Source organism: Heterocephalus glaber, unplaced genomic scaffold (assembly GCF_053883595.1).
Source record: "Heterocephalus glaber isolate CG9 unplaced genomic scaffold, H.glaber_assembly_v1.0 deba00001547, whole genome shotgun sequence".
NCBI classification, from domain to species: Eukaryota; Metazoa; Chordata; class Mammalia; order Rodentia; family Bathyergidae; genus Heterocephalus; species Heterocephalus glaber.
Window position 1 is genome coordinate 18589209 of NW_028258340.1, and position 6000 is coordinate 18595208.

The window sequence follows — 6000 nt, forward strand, 5'->3', positions numbered from 1 at the left end:
TATCTTTTAATTTGTTGTTTTCTTTATGTTTGATTCAAATCTACTCATCTATTTTGTATGTGTTGTGTATACAAGCAATTTGTGTCATAAACAAAAAATTGTTCCCAAGACCAATGTCAAGATGTCTTTCTTTAAGTTAATTATCTTGTAATTTGTTACTGATGTTCAGATGTGTCATAGATTTTTGTATAATTAGCTTATATCAGCTAAATTTATAAACTTTCCTATTACTTTTAATAATTTGGGGTAGATTGTTTTTGTTTAACTATTTAAACAATTACATAACTTACATAGTTTTCTGTTCTTTCGCATTTTAGTGTTTGTAATTTCTTCTGATTGACTTATTGTGCTAGAGACTCCTTTGAATAGAAGTGGCAACAGTGTGTATCTTTGAAAAATTCTTGCTTTTTTTTTTTTTTGACTTTTTGGCATCGAAGATTGAACCCAGGGTCACGTGCTTTAATTTTGACTCCAGGATCCTTTTTAAATTTTTGAAATAGGGTCTTGCTAAGTTACTCACACTGAACTAAAACTTGCCATCCTCTTGACTCCATCTCCTGAGTAGTTGGGATTACAGGCAAGCACCACCACATCTGGCTTTATTCTTGCTTTAATGGGAATAATTTTATTGCTTTCTTATTTGGGATAATATGTTAGAATTTTATTACATTTTATTACATTCTTTAACAAGTTAAGGAAATTTGATTCTAAAATTATTAAGCATTGTTATAAAGAAATTATGTTGAATTGTATTACTTGACTTTAAATGATAATTTTCAAGGTGATTGTGTTATTGTAGTAACTAAAGTCTTAGATAGTTTCTTTTTTTTTGCCAAATTGTGCTTATTTTTTTTCCCTTAGATTCTTTTATTGGTACATTTTAGGTAGACAGTACATTTAAATTTATCATTGGGTACTTGTACCTTTACACGATATATCTTGGTTCTTATTTTTTCCCCCAGTTTCTAATATTAAACTGTCCTTACAAACATGGGATAAAGCCACCTTAGTTACAGTGTAGTCTTTTAAATTAATTGTTGGATTTGATATTCTAATAAACACTTGGAATTTTTAAGTCTTTATTAATGTGCAAAATAGGTTATGCTCTTTTTTTGTTCTGTTTTATGTAGACTTTAGTAGCTAGCTATTGGTTGTTGATTGATTGATTGTGATACTGGGGATTGTACCCAGAGTGTCATGTGTGTGTTTTACTACTGAACTACATCCACTAGCCTTCATGTAGTCTTGATATCAGATAGATATATGCTTGATTAGTACAGTTTATTGGAGGGGAGAGATCCTTTTTTCTTTTTGCAACCTCCTGGAAGAATCTGAATGAGATTGGAATGATGTGTTCTGAGCTTGTTTCCTTTAAAGAAACATTTTAAGTTATTGATTTAATTCCATTAATACTAACAGGACTATTCAACCTTATAATATGCTTTCAAATCAATTTTAGTGAGTTATCATTTTCTAGGAATTTGTCCATTTTGGCTAAATTATCAATGTGTGTTCATTATCTTTGTAATCTCTGCTTTTTCTAAATTAGGTGTTTTCAATTTATCCTTTTTATTTTGGTGATCTCTCTCTCTCTCCCTCTTTTGCTGGAAGTATGTCTATTTTGCAAGTTGTTTTCTCCAAGGGACCAGTTTTTTTCTGTTTCTTTTCTCTATGTGTCATTGTTTTCTGTTTCATTGATTTACACTCTATTTTTAGTATTCTTCTGCTTTCTTTAGGGTTAGTCTAATGGTCGCTTCAAATGTCTAATTAATTTGTAATTTTTTTCTCCTAATGTAACTAGTTATGACTCTTAAAATGTTCTTCAAAGCACTGCTTTTTCTAAGCCACCCTTTTTGTGTTGCTGAGGATTGAACCCAGGGCTTTGTACATGCTCGACAAGTGTTCTACCATTGAGCTGTATGCCCAGCTCATTTTCCGTTTTATTTTAAGACAGGGCTTTGCTAAGTTGCCCAGGCTGGCCTGGAACATGTGATTCTTCTGCCCTCAGCTCCCCAAGTTGCTGGAGTTACAGATGTGCCACCACATCTGGCTAGACCCCTTAATTTTTTATATCAATTATTATTATAATAATTATTTTTCACATAATAACATTCTCATTATAAGTTACTTAGCAGTGTTTTAGAAGATATACGAGGGCCGGGGATTTAGCTCAGTGGTGCCGCCGGCTGCCGCGCAAGCGCTTGGTCCTGAGTTTGATCCCAGGAACCACAAAAAGAAGCTATATGAAATCATAGCTGGTGATCATCATGAAGGACCTGATATTTTATCATACTTAGAAGCTAACAAGTTATCCTACCGCTATTCATGGATGATGACAGAAGATTTGAGACTTTTAGGTCAGAAACAGAAGACTTTTAAACACATATTAGCAGTAGTCAGTTTATCAGCGTTTTCTTGTCTTCAAGTCCCAATACCTACAGGGTAATGTGAAGACAGCCAGGTGGAACTTGCAGGAGGTTGTGCTACACCAGAGGAACCCAGCGCCTAAGCAACGCAAATCTTTTATACTGTTCAGCAAACATGCTTTCTCTTTGCCCTAGAAGGAATTATTATCTCAATTTTCTAAGGCTGCCTGCTATAGAAATATCTTTGAAAAGATAACTTGGCAAAAAGTCAATCAGTACCTCTGCTTACAAGACTGGTAGAAATGTTCATGAAACCCATGGAAAATCATCTTCCAACAGTGAATATACTTGTTAATCAGTTTCAGTCTCTTTAATTTCATATGTCAGAGAAAATAGTCTGTACAATACCTATGCTTTGAAATTTATTAGAGTTCATTTTGTGGGCCAGTACATTTCAATTTTTTTCTGTTTTAATTATAAAATACAATTGAAAAATAATGTATATCCTCAAAGTTTTAGATGCAAAATTCTATATAGGCCAATTAGCTCAAATTTTTAATTTGTTTTTCAGATAACTTATACTCTTCCTGAATTTTGTTTCTTTAGTTTATTGATAATTGCAAGAAGTAAATTGAAATCTACTCTAAAGACATCAATTTATCTCCTTTTTTTGCAAATCTATCAATTTCAACTCTATTTTCTTTGAGGTGATTTTGTTAGGTTCATCCATAGTTAAAAACTTTGGGGCCAATGAAATTTTAGCATTATGTATTGACCTCACCATAATCATGCTTTCTTCTAAGAAATCTATTTTGCCTGATACTAACATAGATACTAGTTTTCTCCTAGTATTTGCCCAATACAACTTCTAACTTCTCACTTTCAACTTTTGCATGCCCTTGATGCTGTACGTGTACCTCTCAAAAAGAAGATATGTTGTATTATGTTTATTATTCTTATTTTTAAAGTGATTATTCTCTGTATTATAATATTTTCTTCAACTTAAAATGGAGTTTTTTCAGCTAGTTTTCTTCTGAAATGGTCTTACTGTTCAGATACCTTGATGTCTTGCCATGTTGGCTCATATGTCTTGGAGTATAGCCGCCCTCCCCACCCCTCCCCACCCGGTTAGGGAGGAAGGATCAGAGACTACATCTCAATCTGTGTTAGCTCAAATGAATTAAAAGAGTCACGGTGGGAGGCTATGTCCCTTAAGAAGCCCTACATTTAATCCCTCCTCACTCTACCAAGCTTTTTCTTCATGTCAAAGCTTTTCCTTCAACAGTCCTCCTCACCCATCCACAGAACATTTGGAGAAGATACCAGGTCTGGAGTTTTCAGGTGCAGATAGGAAATGGCTGCTGGAGATTAGTCAATCTCCGTCCATTTTCCTTAGATCTTCAGCACTGTTTATAAACTGCCTTGATTTTACTTCTGAAAAGACTCATGTCAGGGGTCTGAAGCTCTGAAGGGTTTCTCATAGTTTTCTCCATACCTGGACGATGTCTCTCAGAGACTGATTTTACCTCAGGGAGTCAATTGTCCACGTTCAACATCTTAATTGATATTAAAACTGGAACTTGAGGAGTTATTTTGTAGGAATAAGGATTTATTTATTTATTTGTTTATTGTGGTATGGGGATCGAACCCAGGGTCTTGCATCTGGTAGGCAAGTGCTCTACAACTGAGCTGCATCCTCAGCCTAGGAATAAGTTTTATAAATGTATTTATTCGTCTTTTCTCTACTGTAGAAGGTGTTTGAAATGTTCAAGCTGCTGATAAGGTGTCTGAAGTGTGCAAAAGAATCAATTCCATTAAATATGTTATTGCAGCTGAAATCATTTAAGGAAATTTAATTATGGCAGCATTTATTTTCTATGTATTTAAGAAAAATTACTTTCACAGTTTTGTTCACTAGATATACAATTAAGGCAAAATCTAGGTGATTTTTTGCTATACACACAAACTCTTGCCAATTATAAAGACTTTACAAACAAGCACAAATGTATTTAGTTACATAAATATTGTAAAAGGTTCAAGTATCTCAGTAACGAAAAATATGCCTTGAGGCAATAATAGGACACTCTCATTTATTAATCAAATCAGCTAAAAAATAACTCCATTTTTATAAGGATTTCTATTTTGGGGAAGTGTGCAAAGGAAGAATGTTAGAAAGGAAACTTACATTGTGGGCAGAAAATAAATTAGTTGAAAACTTTAGGAAATAATATGAAATAAACATACAGAATGAAAAATATTTATGACGTAATTTAATTTCTGAGAATGCATCCTAAAGGAATAACAGAGACGTTACTTTAAAATATAGTAATATAATTTTACTTCTATATTTATGTATTTATGATAGTTTTAATTGACCTGATGAATCTATGGGTGTACTGTTTGAGTTGAGGTGTGACTGTTATTAGTAGAAATGCAAACAATAAAAATAGCCAGTTTTCAAGTTTAAAAAAATATTTTTATTAAACATATATTATGATTAACATGTATTAAGTGTATACATTAATGGGATTTAGTATGATATTTCAACACATGATTTCAGTATGCACTGACCAAATCAAGGCAATTAGCATTTCCCTCCCCTTATTATTTCTTTATGTTTGCCTTTGAGCTCAGAATTTTTGAGTTGAAAAACTTTTTCAGTTGGTCTGATCATCATGTTAATTAAAGCAGATGTTATGTAATATAAATGCAAAAAGAAAAGCACATTAATTTTTTGAAAGAAAAAGACTTTAAATTTGTATAATTCCTTTCAGTGTGCTATTTTAATTTTAATTGACAAATAATAATTGCATATATTATAAGAGATTTTTTTAGGGGGATGTTGGTGATTGAACCCAGGGCTTTTGCACTGAACTACATCGCCAGCCCCCTTCCCCCTTTCTGAAAATTTTAGACATGCTCTCACTAAGTTGCTCAGGCTGAGTTCAAATTTATAATCCTCCTGCCACAGCATCTCAGAGTGCTGGGATTAGAGGCATGCACCTCATACCCGGCTGTATATATTATATATTTATTAAGTACAAAGTGATGTTTTGGTATATCTTTACATTATAGAATAATTAAGTCAAGCTGATTAACAAATCTATAACCTCACATACTTTTGTGATAGAAACACTCTAAAACTGTTCTTTTAGCAATTCTGAATTGTAGAGTGTATTATTATTTATTATAGTCAGCATTCTGTGCAGTAGATCACTAAAGCTTGTTCCTCTTGTCTAACTGAAACTCTGCTCCCTTTCATTAACTTCTCCCCTTTTCTCATCCATCATCCCTTCCCCAGGTCCTGGTAACAACCATTCTTTTCCCTTCTTGTATGAAATCACCTTTTTATATCCATTGCACATTGATTAGATTAGGGATCAATTTTACAGAAACTGCTCTTTAGGTCAAACAGGAAGGGATTCATTATAGTGTTGTGGGAAGAGGTGAAGAAAAGGACTCTACTATGAGCTTTCAGGGGTGTTTCTCACAGATTGACTACAGAACCAACCTGGCCATCAGGACAGCTGTTGTCTCTCACATGATCAGGAGACTCCTGGACTGAGAATTAGGTTATTTTTGTTACCATCATGGCCAACATGATCAGGAAACGCTGCCAGGAGCTCCAGAGCTG